Genomic DNA, 19,782 nt, shown 5'->3' with positions numbered 1-19,782 from the left:
AAAATCACACTTGGAAGACTAATTATCATGCAGGAAGTACAAGGACCAATAACTAGGCTACGAAGACTAGTGTTGGTCAGCCTAGGCAAAACTTTCGCCAGGCGCACTACTAACGCATCATAACAGAATTCCTAATTAAGCTAAGCAGCTAATTATTAAAGCGCAGGGGGCTGGGAACGTCGCTCTTGCTAACAAATAAATCCTATTCTAGCGAGCGACAGCGTCCATGACGCCTCCAGCAGGCAACAGCTCTTGTATCAAAGATAACTCTTTAAATACTTTAATTTTAAACAAGAGCCTACATTTATACATAAAAGAAATAGTACTCAACTTATCCGAAGCAGAAGAAGTTGGAGAAAGCATAATATGAGAGTAAATCCAAGATTTGGTAGAAACACAGGAAAAAACACCGAGTTGTAAAGCTACGCAAAAAGGAATGCAGATGGCGCCAGAATCGGCGCAGGGCACGCTTACGAAACGGGAGAAGAGAGGGCCTTACGAACGGCTCTCCCCTTTTCTTTCTCGTTTTCGTTTTCTTGCCATTTGACCCCTACGAAGTGTTAACTCTATTCGGGGTATAGATTGCTATGAGGCGTGTCAAGAATACGTCCACTGATATTTACGATATCCCTAAGGTCTTTTTTAGGGATACTCGCTCCAGGAGTTAGAATTCTGGGTACCTTAAGGTAAATTCTCTGGGAATATCGCCGTAGTTGTAATATACCCTAGGAAGCTGCCTTTAAGGAACTTCCATCAGGACGACATGGCTTGAGCCCAAAAATATACATATATATATATATATATATATATATATATATATATATATATATATATATATATATATATATATATATATATATATATATATATACAGTGAGCCCTCGTCTATCGCGGTAGATAGGTTCCAGACCCGACTGCGATAGGTGAAAATCCGCGAAGTAGTGACACCATATTTACGTATTTATTTAACATGTATATTCAGACTTTTAAAACCTTCCCTTGTACGTAGTACTGTTAACAAACTACCCTTTAATGTACAGAACACTTAATGCATGTACTACAGTACCCTAAACTAAAACAGGCACAAATATTAAAGGCGATTTTTTGGGCTCAAGCCATGTCGTCCTGATGGAAGTTCCTAAAGGGTAGCTTCCTTGGGTATATATAACTACGGCGATATTCCCAGAGAATTTACCTTAAGGTACCCAGAATTCTAACTCCTGGAGCGAATATCCCTAATAAAAGAACCAGGGATATCGCGAAATATCAGAGGACGTATTCTTGACACCCCACATAGCAATCTGCACCCCGAACAGAGTTAACACTTCGAAGGGGTCAATTGGCAAGAAAACGAAAAACGAGAAAGAAAGGAGAGCCGCTCGCAAGGTATCTCTCCTCTCCCGTTTCCTAAGCGTGCATTGCGCCGCTCACGGCGCCATCTATTTCCTTTTTGCGTAGCTCAACAACTCGGTGTTTTTTCCCTGTGTTTCTCGCAATTCTTGGATTTTTTCAACTCATAATGCTTTCTCCAACTTCTCCTGCTTCTGATAAGTTGAGTATTATTTCTTTTATGTATAAATGTAAGCTCTTGGTAATTTTAAAAGTGATTGATAGTGATATCGTTGTTACATGAGCTGTTGCCTACCGGAGGCGTCCTGGACGCTGTCGCTCGCTAGGTATGAGTTATTTAGTTAGCCAGAGCGACGTTCCCGTCTGTTTCGCTTTAATAATTTTAGCTGTTTAGCGTTACATAGGATTTCTTTATATGATGCTTTTAGTATTTTTGTTTTGGCGAAGGATTTGCCGATTCTGGCCTACGCTAGACCTTGTAGCCTAGTCGTTTGGCCCTAGTACTTTCCTGCATGATATTCAGTTTTCCAAGTGTTTTAAAATTTTATTGAAGCTTTAGGCAGTTTTATACATTTAAGATTATGTTGATTTTCTTCCAAGATAGTATACGAGTGAGTTTCGGTGATTTAGGTAATCGATTCTCTTTGCGCCTAGGCTAGTTGTCTATGGGGCCTTAGTATACTTTCTCACACTCCCCGGTTGCTCTCTTCTCTTCAGAGAAGGTGTGCAATCCCTTTCCCTCTGTTTAAGCCTCTGGCTTAACCCTAGTGGTTTATCTGAATTGACTTTAGATACAACTATATTAGGGTGTTTCTGTTCCTTCCTGTTTCCAGTAAGTCTGGCTTCAGGGAGGGGGCAGGACATCAGAGTTCTTAGTCTGAGTCTGTTTATGCCAAGCTTGTGGTTGAGATTCCCTTGCTAGACTGACAACAGACATAGGAGGCTTAGCCTCCTTAGTTCACTTTCGAAGGTTTCTGTACGAGATGATTCCTTCTTCTTGTGATCTAGCCGACTAGTCCAGTGTTGTTGTTCTCGGTGTGGAGGATAAGATCCTCTTTTCTGTGAGGAGGGAGGCCAGCAATACTTGCCAACTCCCACGGAACCAAAGCAAGGAAGGCGTTGTTATTCACAGAAAAGAGGATCTTATCCTCCACACCGAGAACAACAAAACTAGTCCAGTGTTGTTGTTCTCGGTGTGGAGGATAAGATCCTCTTTTCTGTGAATAACAACACCTTCCTTGCTTTGGTTCCGTGGGAGTTGGCAAGTATTGCTGGCCTCCCTCCTCGGATCTCCCCTAGGTTAAGATGAGTTTTCTTGGCTGCGGGTGATTTATTACTAGAGCAAGGTTGGCAGGACCCTCTTCTCCCTTTCCCCCTCTTTCCTTTGTAATGGCCTAGCCATTGCATTCCTGTCCGTCATTCTACATCTGTACCTAGCATAGGTTAGGATGTGGGGTTGACTCAGTCCCTTGCCGGCCGGCAGTGCGTGCCAGCCAGCAAGGGTCTTCTGCTTTGAGTGCTGCCCGGACCTCCCTGGTCTCTCATCCATGTTTGTCTGTAGAGCCAGATGGCATTGGTCTGGAAGCTTGAAGTTATATTCTCCCCTTCCTTATGTGCACTCTTTCGGGTTGCCGGGTTATGAGGTAGTACAGTCTCTTATCCCGGCATCCATTCTGTTTTTCTTCTAGTGTTGTACCCTAGCCCGGCTGCCGGCTTGAGCGGCCGGCAGCCGGGCAGTCGGAGTTCTCTGGTTCTTTTGCTGCCGGCCGGCATTGGTTGTATACCTTTGCCGGCCGGCTACATATCACACCATTGTCTGCTGGCCGCTACGATTAGTGGCCGGCAGCCAGGTGTGGTTGTTGCCGGCCGGCACATGCATTCGAACCAGCGTTCTTCCGCCTTATAGTTTATAAGTAGTATACTTTGGAACTAGTTAAGGTGAGTTCTTTCTTGTCTACTATCCAGCATTTTAAAATCACCTTTTTGGGTGTGAGCTACACCTGTTTCCTCTGGAAATTATTCATTGGTTGCTCTAGTATAGATTAACCATACGATTTTATTATCTGGAAGGTTGCAGCAATTGACTGTGCGGGAAATACAAGTGTGTCTTTCCTTTCTGGTTTAGTTATGCTAAGCTATGTATATCCAGTGATACATACAGTAGTTCACTTGATACTCATGGAATTTTCTTCTCTTTACAGGAGGACCATCCGAAGTGCGGAAGCGTTTTCTGCAACGTCCGCAGCAAGAACTTCTGCGGACATGATTTGTCTAGGAGGCACGCAGCATGCGCAGTCTCCAAAGGTGATCTCCGGTATTGGGACCCGCAGGTATGTACCGTGTGCACAAACCTGATTACTGAGGCTTTTGATTCCCCTAAGACGGCGGAGTTAAGGGACGCAGCAAGGGAGAAGCTTCGTACCTGGGTAAGGGGCTTTCAGAAGAACACTTCTGGGCCCTATCTTCCAAGTGAGAAGATGAGGGCTTACCTTTTCCCCAGGGCATCAGCTGAGGCAGTGATTCCCCAGCCTCAAGTGGAGATACCAGTGGTTCAGATCCCTGTGGATGCTGAAGTCGCGGACGCCCTGCAGGACATCCAATTGGACGATAGGATGTCGGAGGTGTCCGAGCGTCTGGAAGATGACCTTCTGGCAGAAGACCAGGATGAAGAGCAGGCTCCAGACAATGAAGAGGAAGAGGTCGACAAGGTGTCAGCTACTCCGGTTCAGGCCCCTGAACCTATTCCCTCAACATCGTCCTCTCTCCCGGAAGAGCTGGGAAAGACCCTTTCCTCCATCGTTGGAATGATCCAACAGATGCAGAGGGAGAATAATGAGAAGGCGGCTACAATGGAGCTGGAGATGCGGAGACTTGCAGCATCACGTGGGCCCCAGAAGAAGCTCAGCGTGAAAGACCTTCCCTTGTGCTCAGATGCTAACCCTTGGAAGTATGCTGAGCATATGCCTATGACGACGGGAAAAATCGTCATTTCGGAGAAGTTGGGCTCAGTCCCCCTTGAGGAGGTGGAATTCTGGCCCAGCAAGGAGTCGTATCCGGACTGTTATGTCCAAGGAAGGAACCAGCCTCAAAGGAAGAAACAGAGCCGAAGGAGGTCATAGTTTTGGACCACGCTAAGGCTCAAGCTTTACTGTCAAGCTCAATGAAAGGTACCTGCTTTGAGTAAGAAGCACCCTTCCTTTGTGTCCTCTCCTTCTAGAGCCTTCCCCTTTATGCAGAAAGAGTTTACGGCTGTGCTGAAAGCAGTCGAGGCAGGTAAGCCATGCCCCTCCTTGGAGGAGTGTAAACCTTTGTCTTTGGCCCTACCCATGGACCACAAGGACTGGAAGGACGTCCATCTTACCTTCTCAGTCTGGAAGTTGGAGGCTGATATTGCCGGACGTCAGTTCGGTGAGAACCTCCCCAACCTGTCTGACTTTCTTTTGCGAAGGGAGCTTGAGACAAAAGAAAGACTGGCTGCCTCAATGTCTCATCAAACGACTCTGGAGACAATGGCAAGTGACCCCAAGGTCCATGAGATATTCATGGTAGTGGCTAAGACACACCTAGTCACAGTGACGAAGGACCTTTACAGCTTCGTCAAAGCTAGGAGGGCTTGTAGGGAGTTCATGTTCGCCTCAGCTGCGGTGAGGCACGAGCCAAGGAAGCTAATCTCCTCCAACATTTGGGGCAAAGACCTCTTCCCTAGTGAAGCGGTCAGGGAGGTTGTAGATAAGGCCGCCACGGAGAATAGAAACCTTCTCCAGAAGTGGGGCCTATCTCTCAAGAGAAAGTCTTCCCCGGATGAGGGTCCCCATCCAAAGAGGAAGACTAAGAACACTAGGCTACCCTCTCGGCCAGCCAAGCCATCAGACAGCAGCAGCAACAGCAATTTCCAATGCCTACAGTGCCCCAGATGGTGGCACAAACACCGACCACGTACCAGTGGGTACCCCAAGCCGTGTCGACGCAGTCTCCGGCATTTAACCCAGCGTTCGAAGGGCAGTCAACTACCTTTCGAGCGAAGCCTAGAGGAGCAGCCAGAGGCTCGTCTAGACGCCCTTCAAGGGGGAGGGGATTCAGGGGTGGTCGCGGTTAGGGAGGCAAGGCCTCAGGGCAACAGCAGTCAAAGTGAGATGATACCGGTAGGAAGGAGACTTCAGAATTTTCGGGATCGGTGGACCTTCGATCCCTGGGCCCACAGCCTACTCAAGAATGGACTGGGTTGGAGCTGGTACAGCACTCCACCCCCGTGCCCTCAATTTTTCCAACACTCCACCCCCGTTCTGGAGGAGTACATTCAAGAACTGTTGGAGAAAAGAGTAATCCGAAGGGTAAAGTCCATCAAATTCCAAGGGAGGCTGTTTTGTGTTCCCAAGAAGGACTCAGAAAAACTCAGAGTCATTCTGGACTTGTCGCCACTCAACAAGTTCATAGTGAACTGCAAGTTCAAGATGCTAACACTGCAACACATAAGGACCTTACTGCCCAAGAGGGCATTTACCGTCTCCATAGATTTGTCAGACGCCTATTGGCACGTTCCAATCAATCGCCAACTCTCCCCCTACCTAGGGTTCAAGCTACATCGAAGACTCTACGCCTTCAGAGCCATGCCATTCGGGCTAAACATAGCCCCAAGGATCTTCACGAAGCTTGCGAGCGTAGCTCTCAAACAATTACGCCTAAAGGGAATCCAGGTGGTAGCCTACCTGGACGACTGGCTGGTGTGGGCAGCATCCAAGACAGAATGTTTGCAAGCTTCCCTACAGGTGATCCAGTTCCTAGAGTATCTAGGCTTCAAGATCAACAGAAAAAAGTCTCGACTTTCTCCATCTCAAAAGTTCCAGTGGTTGGGAATCCACTGGGACCTAGTGTCACACCAACTCTCCATCCCGGCGAAGAAGAGGAAGGAGATAGCTGGTTCTGTCGAGAGACTTCTGGATTCCGAAAGGATATCAAGACGCGAACAGGAGAGAGTGTTGGGTTCTCTCCAGTTTGCTTCAGTAACAGATCCGGTGCTAAGAGCACAGCTAAAGGATGCAACCGGAGTTTGGAGAAGTTATGCATCAAACGCGCGAAGAGATCTGATAAGACCAGTTCCGCTTCGTCTACGTACGGTTCTCAGGCCTTGGTCCCAAGTCAGGCAACTACAGAAGTCGGTACTTCTTCAGCCACCTCCCCCCTCGTTGACTATTCACACAGACGCCTCGAAGGAGGGGTGGGGAGGTCATTCTCATCGGAAGAAGGCCCAAGGGACTTGGTCCAATCTATTCAAGACATTTCACATAAACTTTCTGGAAGCTATGGCAGTACTCCTTACCTTGAAGAAAGTCTCCCCTCGTCGCTCGATCCACATAAGGTTGGTGCTGGACAGCGAGGTGATTGTGAGATGCTTGAATCGACAAGGATCGAGGTCACCACCACTCAACCAGGTGATGTTGGCCATCTTTCGACTGGCGGAAAAGAAGAAGTGGTACCTGTCGGCAGTTCACCTTCAAGGAGTCCGCAATGTGACAGCGGACGCTCTATTCAGGTTCACACAGATAGAGTCGGAATGGTCCCTAGACGCAGGATCATTCTCCTTCATTTTGAGTCAAGTCCCAGAGCTGCAGATAGACCTCTTTGCGACGAAAGACAACAAGAAGTTAACCCTTTACGTGTCCCCGTACGAGGATCCCTTGGCGGAAGCAGTGGACGCGATGTCCCTCGACTGGAACAGATGGTCCAGGATTTACCTGTTCCCTCCTCACAACCTTCTGTTGAGGGTCCTCAACAAACTGAGATCTTTCAAGGGAGTAGCGGCAATAGTGGCTCACAAGTGGCCGAACAGCGTGTGGTTTCCTCTGGCATTGGAACTACAGCTGAAGTGTCTACCGTTACAAGATCCAGTTCTGACCCAGCGAGTTCAGAAGTCGACTGTCTGCGCTTCATCACAGAAAACCCGGAACCTGCAGCTCATGATTTTCTCTCCCTAGCGGTGAGAAAACGTTTCGGGATTTCGAAAGACAGTATAGACTTCCTAGAGGAATATAAGTGCAAATCTACTAGAAGGCAATATGAGTCATCTTGGAGGAAATGGGTGGCCTTTGTCAAGGCGAAGAATCAGCAAAAGATCTCGACGGACTTCTGCTTATCTTTCTTCATCCACCTCCATGGTCAAGGGTTGGCAGCCAACACAATATCAACATGTAAATCTGCTTTGACAAGACCTATTTTATATGCCTTCCAGATCGACCTCGTTAACGATATTTTTAATAAAATTCCGAAAGCCTGTGCTAGGCTCAGACCATCAGCACCTCCAAAGCCTATTTCATGGTCTTTAGATAAAGTTATTCATTTCGCTTCGCTGTTGAACAATGAGGAGTGTGCTTTAAAGGATTTGATCCAAAAATTCATTTTCCTATTTGCACTCACGTCGGGGGCCAGGGTTAGTGAAATTGTAGCCCTCTCGAGAGAGGAGGGTCGTGTACAGTTCTTGGATGGGGGAGAACTGAACCTGTTTCCGGATCCTACGTTTCTCGCCAAGAACGAGTTACCCACCAACAGGTGGGGTCCCTGGAGAATCTGCCCTCTGAAAGAAGATGCATCTCTATGTCCAGTGGAATGCCTAAAGGTCTATCTTCGTAGAACTTCAGACTTCAGGGGTGGTCAACTATTCAGGGGAGAAACATCAGGCTCAAATTTATCACTGAAACAACTTAGGGCAAAAATCACCTATCTTATTCGCAGAGCGGATCCAGACAGTACACCCGCAGGTCACGATTCGAGGAAAGTTGCCTCATCCTTAAATTTCTTTAATTGTATGGATTTTGAACATCTTCGTTCATACACTGGCTGGAAGTCTTCCAGAGTGTTCTTTCGTCACTATGCGAAGCAAGTGGAGCAACTAAAGAGGTCTGTGGTAGCAGTGGGTTGTGTCGTTAACCCTGCTGTTTAACTCTGCGAGGAACAGCGGATTTAATTGGGACGATTAATTCCGGGGTGAGTGTGTAGTTACGAACTGTTCTACAAACTAAGTGTGAGGGCACTGGGTTGCCCACATTGACTGTTCTACTTTCAAAGGTGAACCTAGCATAAGTGCAGACATGTGTGCCGAGCGTTTCCAACGCTAATGTAACTGATTAGTAATACAGACTTTTATAATTTTGATACCTCGGTATGTTAAAAGTGGCGCTAATGTTTTTCTTTCAGATAAACAAGTTTCTGTTTACTATCATGCTTATGCTTATTTGTTGGTTATCCTCCTCTTATATTTATATAATGGTTGTTTAACCTGTTTTATTTATTGTTTGTCAATAAACTAGTTCTTGGGAACCTTGCGTCTCCTTCACCTGTGTCAATTTATTTGATATAATTTTGCATTACGTTCTATGTATATTTATCTGGGATAATTCTAATAGATTGTTCCTTTATGCAAGCATTCTTTACATTGGTTTATGCTTTCCCTTGGCGGGAGGACTCCATGCCCTGAGGGGACGGTGGCGGATGTGCAAGTTTTCCGCCTACTCGCATATAAACCTTTGTCCAATCCGGTATTGAACGGAGAACTGGTCGATATTTCATATTGACTCAGTGGTTCTTTACAAACTATGCTTTACATGATATAGGGTGAGACCACTATATTGGCTTGTCTGTTATTCATACATAGGTATATGTACTCTTCAAGACTTTTCCAGAGTCTAGTTGGACTCTTCCCTGTAGGGGGCAGGAAGCACTAATATGGTCTATGGTTAGTTGAAAGGATGTATGACGGTAACATCTTAGGTCTCTAGGTCTAGTTGGCCGGGAAATACCTTCGGGGAGTACGGCACGTTCTGAGAATCCACAGATACAGTAATGCTCTGGTATACTTCCATCAGGACGACATGGCTTGAGCCCAAAAAACGGATTTTGAGCGAAGCGAAAAATCTATTTTTGGGTGAGATGGCCATGTCGTCCTGATGGACCCACCCTTCCCTTTCTTTTAAAGGGCTGTAGGTCCCCTCCCTACATACAGTATCTGTAGCACCTCGTGTATCGCTACAAGGAATACAGATGGCGCGTGAGCGGCGCAATGCACGCTTACGAAACGGGAGAGGAGAGATACCTTGCGAGCGGCTCTCCTTTTCTTTCTCGTTTTCGTTTTCTTGCCAATTGACCCCTTCAAAGTGTTAACTCTGTTCGGGGTGCAGATTGCTATGTGGGGTGTCAAGAATACGTCCTCTGATATTTCGCGATATCCCTGGTTCTTTTATTAGGGATATTCGCTCCAGGAGTTAGAATTCTGGGTACCTTAAGGTAAATTCTCTGGGAATATCGCCATAGTTATATATACCCAAGGAAGCTACCCTTTAGGAACTTCCATCAGGACGACATGGCCATCTCACCCAAAAATAGATTTTTCGCTTCGCTCAAAATCCGTTTTATATCATGCGTTTCCTAAACACGCCAAAAAGCACGATAAAAAATGGCAACCAATGTTTTGTTTACGTTTATCTCTGATCATAATGAAGAAACAAACGCATTTACACATCTGTGTATAGGTTAGTTTTTGCATCGATTATATTGATTATTCAGTACAGTATGTTGATTTTGTTATTACCAATGTTTTACTTAATTTTTCTTAGGACTTCCAAATGAAATGTTTTTCTTTATGACGCCGCCTGAAACGACGGCGTCATAAAGTACGCTCAGTAAACAACCACGCTCAGTAAACAAACGAAGGCATTTAACGCGCATGATGAAAGTGATAAATAATGATATTACAGTAAAAGCTTTTAGAAAATATGTTATTACAAATATTATTTACCGTATCTATATAAAATCATACACACGTAGCAAAGCAGGAAAACAGTTTACGAGAGAGAGAGAGAGAGAGAGAGAGAGAGAGAGAGAGAGAGAGAGAGAGAGAGAGAGAGAGAGTTGTTTTACGTACGTAAATGTAAATTTTAAACAAAAAAAATAGCCCCATTTCATATAAAATAGGTTATTACAAATATTTTACTTTATCATATTACAGTAGTTTGTATAATACTGTAAAGTTCATTACAGTATGTTGTTGTTATAGTCGTGGCGATGAAATTCTCACGAAACAAAAACAAGCCATTCGATTACAACAGCTGATTCATTCTCTCTCTCTCTCTCTCTCTCTCTCTCTCTCTCTCTCTCTCTCTCTCTCTCTCTCTCTCTCTCTCTCTTTGTGTTATACAATACTTACATATAGATGAAGAAACTAAAATTAGTTTTCTTAGAGTCAATTAAATACGAAACGAAAAAATTATGCCGAGTTTACATCCATTTCAATCGTTGCTAAAAATACGGCATCCGATTTCATCAGCAAACCACTATTTTTTGGGAAACATCATTTTATTCTAGAAAATTGCTACTCTTTACAGTAAATAGTTAATTGCACATTAAGAAAGCATGTACTTTTGTTTTTAAATTTCGGGTGTGTTTTAAAAATCGAGTATTGTTGACTTCTTTTTGTTTTACTTTTGGCTGTGATTAGATCAGCTGACGTCTAGCTGCCGCTCTTGAGAGTGTACGAATACACTAAGAAAGTATCGTTTATACCATTTCTTAACTTATTCAAACCGTCTATAGTATACAGTTGATATTACATAAGCACCAATGTGTTATAACCTATCAATTTTTTTGTTTATTACATTTAAAACAACACACACAAACACTCTCTCTCTCTCTCTCTCTCTCTCTCTCTCTCTCTCTCTTTCTCTTTGTGGGCTACTTTTCACTACCTCCAATTCCTTACTTCTCTCTATCTCTCTAACAAATGATATCTTTGTTACTCCTCAAAGTTTCATTTATATTGAAAATCAATCATGATTCAATTTTCCTTACTTTCTCCAATCTCGCACCATCGGTCACATCGCGGTACAGTTTTTCGAAATTTCCGGAAAATCCGCGATATATGTATGTACATGCGTTATGAAAAAAATCCGCGGTGGTGAATCCGCGATGGTCGAACCGCAAAGTGGTGAATCCGCGATGGTCGAACCGCGAAGTAGCGAGGGATCACTGTATATATATATATATATATATATATATATATATATATATATATATATATATATATATATATATATATATATATATATACATCCTAATTCATGCATGTAGGTGTGTGTTGTACATCAAGGTAAATGAACTCTATATTCATGAGTATTCCACAAAAACCTATACTCAGCATATTGTGGTAGCAAGATTGCATTTTGATAGCCAGGGTAGTTAGTTGCCTTTGGGCGCTCGAGTAGACAAGGCCCTCACCTGAGAGGGTAGCTGTGTACGGTGTATTTACAAACGAATCTTTTGTAATAAATGAAGAAAACCCATATTCCGATGTCTCATTATCCGTCTACATGGGTCATATTGGTGTCAGGTGTAAAAATACATCTGTTTGTGTATGCTGTGAGTGAAGTTGTTCTTTGAGCTAGTGAAATAAAAGTACAAGATGCCTAGATAAACAAGGACTAACATAGCAGACGCTGCTGCTGGAGGAGATGAGAACGAAGGAGCAGTGGGATATAGCATTCACGATGAAGAATATAGACGGGAAATTAGAACGCAAGAATTGGATAATATGTTAGATAACTTAGAACAGTTAATGAACAAATTCTTGGTTGAACGAGAAGAGGCGCGGCGCGCAACCACAGCATATCTGACGTACATAAACGAAGTCCAAATGCACACAAGTGAAGGTCCACATGCACACCCGAGTGAAGATACGCAAATCGTAGTTCGAAAGTTGCCAGAAATCCAGGCAAGTGTTAGGCCTTTTGATGATCAGCGACCTAACGAAGAGTTTCAATCAATTGAAGTGTTTTTGAGAGACTTTGAAGTTGCCACATATGGGTGATGAAAAGAGAAAAAGCTATTCAAGTAAGTAGATTGCTGAAAGATGCTCCTGCAATGGAGGTCATGTGTTGGCCACAAGACAGTTCAAGAAATCATACTGAAATAAAACGACGTTTGATTGAGAAGTATGCCTTGCCTGATGCGAGAAAGGGAGACATAAAGGAAAATTACAAACCCAAAATACGGGAAGGTGAATCAGTTCTTCGTTTCGCAACTCGCATTTTTCAAGATTGCGATTTGTTTGCTACCCGGAGTACCAATCTCCCAGAAGGTGATAAAAAAGCAATTGCCAATAAACATATTCGCAGATTAGTAAACCCGTATTTATGTGGTTATTTGTTCAATGACAATCGCTCGTTAGCAGACGTAGTGAGCGCGATACAAAACATTTTAGACAGTTTGCCAGAAGAAAAAATGACTGGGAATAACTGGCCCAATTCCGAGAAGTTGGCAGCCATGAGAGACACTCGACCCCCGAAGACAGGTAAGGGGGAATGCAGTCAACAAATTAGAAGGTGTTGGCAGCGTGGGGGAGAGGGGCACTAACGAGTGGAGTGCCCCACCCAAGGATCGCTCCACTGATACACTTGTCAGGCGGCTGGGCTGTGGCACACATACACCTCTCCCCGCTCAACATCTAAGGAAAAGGAAACAGAGAAAGAGGGAGACGAGGGAGTTCGATGCCCCCCCCCCCCTTGACATCACAAGCAGTAGCCGAGGAAGTGGTGACGACGGTCGTGGTGACAGAGCAGGCACTGGGTCCTCCATCAGTACCCCCGACCTCACCCCCGCAGCACTAGGGAGCAGTGGCATTGCAGCTGAGGTCATTGGCCCGTGCCCCATACCTCGTAATGGCCGTCTAGGAATGTTAGCAGTTAGGATTGACTTGTCATATAAATCCATTCGAGCGCTGATCGACACAGGAGCCAGCGTTTCACTGATTGAAAAAAGATTCTCCTCAAACCCACTACAGTCAGTGGCATCCATTGTTCTTGACACGCCAGGAGGAAATAAACTACGCATAAACCATACAGCAATCGTCAACTTTAAGGTGGGATCTGTCAAGTTTACACATGATGTTTTTGCCTTGCCCACCTTGGGAATTCCAGGAATCAAAGCTATTTTAGGAATTGATTTTATCTCCAATAATCAAATATGCATTTTTTTGGGAAAAGATAAAATAACAGTAAGAGAAGGGTATATTTTTCCGTTAGAGTCATGAGAGAATAAACGCGTGTCCAGGCTCGGAGAGACATGTAAGTGAGGTAACAGCTGTACCTGAGAGAGGAGAAGTGTTGTCTCCCAAGACACTTACGAGCATATCAGTGACCCCGTGTCGCCCTCTTCCGGAAGGAACCAAGGTCATTGTTAAACCCCATGACAATTGGGCCAATATGATATTAGAGGGCTTGACGTATATAACGATAGTTAATTTGTCAAATAAAAGAGTTGTATTAGGAAGTGATTCTGTGTGTGAATTAGAGTTATGTGAAATTGCTTATAATGGGATGTTGGGAGTCACAACTCCAGCCTACATAGACGAACGCACTCAGAATTTGATTATGCAAGCATGAAAATTATGTCCGTCAGAATATCAACCTGTAGTTAGTGACATTGTCAATAATCATTTCGATGTACAGTAATTGCAATTGGAGATGAGCCACCCGGGGGGATTGATTAATTTCCCTTTAGCATTTAAACTGGGCAAGCAAGCTGATCAGGTCAGGGCCTTATAAGGGACCCATTTATTTCCAGGGAGAGATAGAAAGGGAAATTAATAAATTAAGGGAACAAGGGATAATCGAAGAGAGCATATCCCCCTGGGTTTCTCCAATTGTAGCTGGTAGGAAAAAGGATGGCTCAGTAAGATTGTGTGTTGATTATAGGAAGTTGAATGCAGTCACTAAGGATAATGCATTTCCATTGCCCTTGATTGAAGAATTACTTGTGAAAGTACGGTATAGTAAATATTTTACAACTGTTGATTTAAAATCTGGATACTATCAAATACCCATTTAGGAAGACAGTAAATGTAAAACAGCATTTATAGCTAACGATCAATTATTTCAGTTTAATTTTCTTCCTTTCGGTGTTAAAAATGCTCCAAGTCATTACTCTAGAGTAATAATGGTGGTTTTGTCTCCCTTAATTGGCCATAATGTTCTTATTTATTTAGACGATATCATAATTACAGGGAAAACAGACGAAGAACATAATAATAATATTCGTAAAGTTTTACAGTGAACCCTCGTTTATCGCGGTAGATAGGTTCCAGACGCGGGCGCGATAGGTGAAAATCCGCGAAGTAGTGACAGCATATTTACCTATTTATTTAACATGTATATTCGGACTTTTAAAACCTTCCCTTGTACGTAGTACTGTTAACAAACCACCCTTTAATGTACAGAACACTTAATGCATGTACTACAGCACCCTAAACTAAAACAGGCACAAATATTAAAGGCGATTTTATATCATGTGTTTCCTAAACACCTAAAAAGCACGATAAAAAATGGCAACCAATGTTTTGTTTACGTTCATCTCTGATCATAATGAAGAAACAAACTCATTTAGTGTACACATATATGTACGTATGGTTAGTTTTTGCATCGATTATATTGATTATACAGTACTGTATGTTGATTTTTTTATTACCAATGTTTTAGTTTACGTATTTTTCTTAGGACTTCCAAATGAAATCTTTTTCTTTATGACGCCGCCTGAAACGACGGCGTGTACGCTCAGTAAACAACCACGCTCAGAACAAACAAGGCATTTAACACGCATGATGATAGTGATAAATAATGATACAGTACATACAGTATTTACAGTAAAAGCATTTACAAAATATGTTACCTTACAAATATAAATTATACAGTACTTGTACGTAGCAAAGCAGGAAAACAATTTGAGAGAGAGAGAGAGAGAGAGAGAGAGAGAGAGAGAGAGAGAGAGAGAGAGAGAGAGAGAGAGAGAGAGAGAGAGAGATTGTTTTACGTACGTAAATGTAAATTTTAAACAAAAAAAATATGATAGGTTACAACATGTAGACTTTTAAAACCTTCCCTTTAACTTAATGCATACAGTACGTACATTACTAAACTATAAAACAGGTTAAAGTAAAAAATAAAGATTGTTACTGTACTCACCACGAAAGAAGTTCAAGAAAAACTTGAATGACGATGGCGATGAATTTGCTGCACAGTAGAAATGATGATGATGAAGCTGATGATGTGTTCTACTGTGCAGTCAATGATAGTATTTTACGTCTCTTCAGACGGAGGTGTCTTTTCCTGGGACACCTCTTCAACTTCTTCAATTTCTTCCGAAGGCGTACTAGCAGGAGGAACTGGCTCTTTTTTGCGAGGCTGAAAAAACATTGTGATCGGAAGTTGTTGCCGCTGCTTCTTTTTTCGATCCAAGAGCATCCTGTAGGGAGTCGTGATGTCATCAACCTTGTTGCAGAATTGCATCGAGCGAACCATATCCTCGTCCCACTCTTGCAACATTTCTTTCGCCTCCTTCATATGGTTGCAGAACTTGGCGAGCCGTTCTAATGTTAAGCCCGTTTCTTCGACATTTTCTTGGGTCTCTTCCTGGGTACCCTCACTCTCTTCCTCACTTGCCGATTTCGTCAGGTCTTCGAGGTCTGCGTCAGTTAGGGGCTGGGAATGGCAGTCCAACAACTCGTCGACGTCTTCAGTCGTCATGTCGCCAAACCCGTCACCCCCAATTATGGCAGCCAACTGCACAGATTTCCGTATTGCAGAGTGTTGGATTTCCGACGGAGTAAATCCCTTGTCGTCGTAAACAATATCGGGCCACAGCTTCTTCCAGCTCGCATTTACGGTTGCAGGTTTCATCTCTTGAAGTGCCTTTTGAATATTCTGCAGGCACGTGGCTATGGTGTACTGCCGCCAGTACGCCTTCAAGTTGAAGTCTTCATCCTCGTCATCTTGGGCAGCATCCACACACGCAACGAGGTCCGCCAAGGTATTCTTCGTGTAGAGGGCCTTGAACGCCCTGATAACCCCCTGGTCCATTGGTTGAATTAATGACGTGGTGTTGGGTGGCAGGAACTCAACCTGAACGCCCTCACGCGACAGGTCAGTTGCGTGTCCACCAGCGTTATCCATAAGGAGAAGGATCTTGAATGGCAAGCCCTTCTCTAAGAGATATTCATGGACTTGCGGGATGAAACACTGGTGGAACCAGTTGGAGGTCAGCATCTTCGTAATCCATGCTTTTTGATTATGCATCCAGTACACGGGAAGGAGATTCTTATTTTTGTTTTTCAAAGCGCGAGGATTTTTCGACTTATAAATAAGCCCCGGCTTTAACAAAAATCCAGCAGCATTGCCACACATCACGAGGGTAACGCGATCCTTGAATGCCTTAAAGCCAGAGGCTTTGGCTTCCTCTTTGAACAGGAAAGTTCGCGACGGCATTCTCTTCCAAAACAAGCCGGTTTCATCCATATTAAAGACTTGTTCCGGCTTGTATCCACCTTCAGCGATAATGTTCTTGAAAGTCTGGTTCACGTAAGTTTCAGCAGCGGCAGTGTCAGCGGAAGCAGACTCCCCATGCAGGGAAACGCTTTTCAGGGCGAAGCGTTTCTGAAACTTCGCGAACCATCCTTTGCTGGCGGAAAAACGTTGTTTCTGACGCTGGGAATCAGTGGAGGTCCCTGGTTGAGGATCATCTACATCATCATCTTCTTCAGCATGGTCGCCATCGTCGTCATGAGGTTCCTTTGCCGCAAAATTCTCATACAAGCTCAAAGCCTTTGTTCGGATGGTGTTCGTATCCAACGCTATGTTCTTCTTCCGACAGTCGGCAATCCACACAGCTAAAGCACCTTCCATGCGTACGATCGTTTTATTACGCGTTGTAACGACTCGCTTCGCTGATCTGCTAAAGGTGATTGCAGCAGTCTTTCTAATGTTCGCCTCGTCCTTCTTGATGTAGCGAACGGTGGATTCGTTGATGCCAAAATGGCGGCCGGCGGCCGCGTAACTTCTACCATCTTTTAACATGTCGAGAAGCGTAACCTTCTCAGCTATCGTCATCATTCTTCGGTGGCGTTTAGGCTCACTACCAGCCTTACTAGAAGCAGAACGCTTGGGAGCCATTGTAACAGAAAGTACAACAAAAAGTTCAACTTAAAACAGTCGCACACAGCACAGATTAAACTTCACAAAGTTAAGAACGTCTACTCAGCAATACGCGGAAAGAGAAAGTGAACGATGCAGCCCCGCGAGAACTGTGATGCTGCGGGTAGAAGATGCGGGCAAAACACCAATCACAGGCTAGATAACAAAACTTGAGTTTTGATTCGTCATCTATCAGCGCTTGAACCAATCACAACCCGTCTTACAGTACATGGTGCGTTGGTTACTCATAGAAGATGCCCCGCGCATACTGAACGTACGTAGATTAAGTACAATACCGTAATAATAATAAATAATGATAATAATACTGTACAGTAATAATAATAATAATAATGATTAATAATAATAACAATAATAATTTTATTAACAACAACAACAATAATAATAATAATAACAATAATAATAAAAATTTACGTACGTACGCTATTTTACGCCTCTCTCTCTCTCTCTCTCTCTCTTTCTCTCTCTCTCTCTCGTACGCTTACAGTACTTATTCGAAATGTGATTTTTGCAACAAAGAATATTATTGGATGCAGTACTGTACTACGTACGTATACATACAAAAGATTCATGGAAAAGAAGCACATCCATTACAGTACACACCATTCTAATATGGTATGACTGCATCTGATTTGCGTTTCATGTTCGATTTAATTTTACTACGTACTGAATTATCGTATGATCACATTCTCTTTTCGTGTTTTATTTCTTTCTGTGCTGAATTATATATCATATGTAATGCAATGAACAATCAGTAAGTGCAGATATTACTAATTACAGTATTAATGGAATTACAGGTAACAAAATATCGTATTTGGTTATCTTCAGATTTCGCGGTATTTTCGAATTTTCCGGAAAATCCGCGATATGTATATATATATGGGTTATGGGAAAACCCCGCGAAGTGGTGAATCCGCGAATGTCGAACCGCGAAGTAGCGAGGGTTCACTGTACAAGCATTGTGACGTAATGGTATGAAAATAAATTTGTCAAAGTGCAAATTTTTCTGTAAACAGGTCAAATCTTTAGGTCACATAATAACCCCAGAAGGTATCCAACCCTGCCCCAGTAAAGTAGCGGCTATTAAAGATTTCCCCAGGCCTCGTAACTCTAAGGAAGTAGCTGGATTCCTAGGGCTCGCTGGGTATTACCGTAAATTCAAAAGAGGTTTTGGAGAGATAGCGAGACCCTTTGATGGTTTAAAGAAACACCATGTATATAACTTACAATCATCAAAACTATTAAGGGAATAGAAAGACAAACTGCCTCATAATGACTTTGCTGGTCGTCTACAAAATGGCTCTCAAAAAACACTGTGCTTACACAAGTGAAACTCATGAACCAGAGCCAGAGGATGATACTGATTTAGAGTTAAATCCTTTAGATTTTTTTGCTATGTCTCAGCATATGCACGAGTCTGCTTTTATCAAAAGGGAACTGACATTATCCAATGTTTTGATCCAAAAGTTGGAGAATTTAATGAAGTTTAGTGATAGGCAAGTAGGCTCTCAATCTTATTTATTGTTAAATTCCCAGCTACTTTCTAAAACAATTACAATGTATTCAACTGCCCAGTGGCTGTCCTTGGCTATCCAAAAAAAGCAGTTGTTGGAACCATTAATAAAACAGAATAAAACCCTCCATTAATAGGGATCATATGGTCTAACGAATCAAGGTGGTGTTGGCAATGAGAGATGCCTTGGTTAATTTCTTGGATATGCTTTCCTTTGGTGATTCTGTTTTGGATGTTACTTCTTCTAAATTAAAGACATTCATGGCAAGGTTTAGGAATTTATGCCAAACGGTGACTAAACAAATTCTGACTGTAATATGAATGCAGCAAGGGTATTTTTACTAAAGTTGTATTTGCTGTTCAGAAGCATGATTTGTTTCCTACTCCTTTAAGTTTGATCCTGGATTCTGACAATAATTTGACAGTGTTTAGTCAAATATCTAATATTTCTGATTTTCATACAATGAGATTGTCCATCCACATCTAAGCCTCATGCCTATATTTCCTGTAGCATGTATATGTCTAAACATACCCAAGTCCTTAGGAGTAGGTCTACTAATTAAAGTCCTTTGCATTCATTTACAGTAGATACACTGGAAGAACCACACCATACCAAAACAGAACTTTGATTCTAGCAGGCAAGATTACTGACTGCCTTGGCCTTCTCAACTCAATGGGGGAAAGGTTGGCTCACTTTAAGCATATGTAAATGCCTGTGTCCTGAGGCTTGGATTATGTCCTTGTTATAAGAAGGCCTGTCCCTCATCAAAGTTTCCAAGTCATTACTCAGTTATGTCAACAATCTTGAGAAGCCTCAGGCTCTACAGACAGCGGTTCAACGGTCGTTGCTGAAGATGGCAACGGAGAGCTGTTGCAAAAGAGGAGCTTACTATGAGTGAT

At 43.2% G+C, this 19,782-nt stretch overlaps 1 protein-coding gene across 1 annotated transcript in view; it reads right to left on the bottom strand.

The window, feature by feature from the left end:
* LOC137637807 (tRNA (34-2'-O)-methyltransferase regulator WDR6) overlaps positions 1 to 19,782 on the bottom strand; it is a 408,022-nt gene that overhangs the window by 226,168 nt on the left and 162,072 nt on the right. The window lies entirely within an intron of this gene.

This window comes from Palaemon carinicauda, chromosome 1, assembly GCF_036898095.1.
Source record: "Palaemon carinicauda isolate YSFRI2023 chromosome 1, ASM3689809v2, whole genome shotgun sequence".
In the NCBI taxonomy this organism is placed as follows: Eukaryota; Metazoa; Arthropoda; class Malacostraca; order Decapoda; family Palaemonidae; genus Palaemon; species Palaemon carinicauda.
This window is presented reverse-complemented; position numbering and strand designations above follow the sequence as displayed.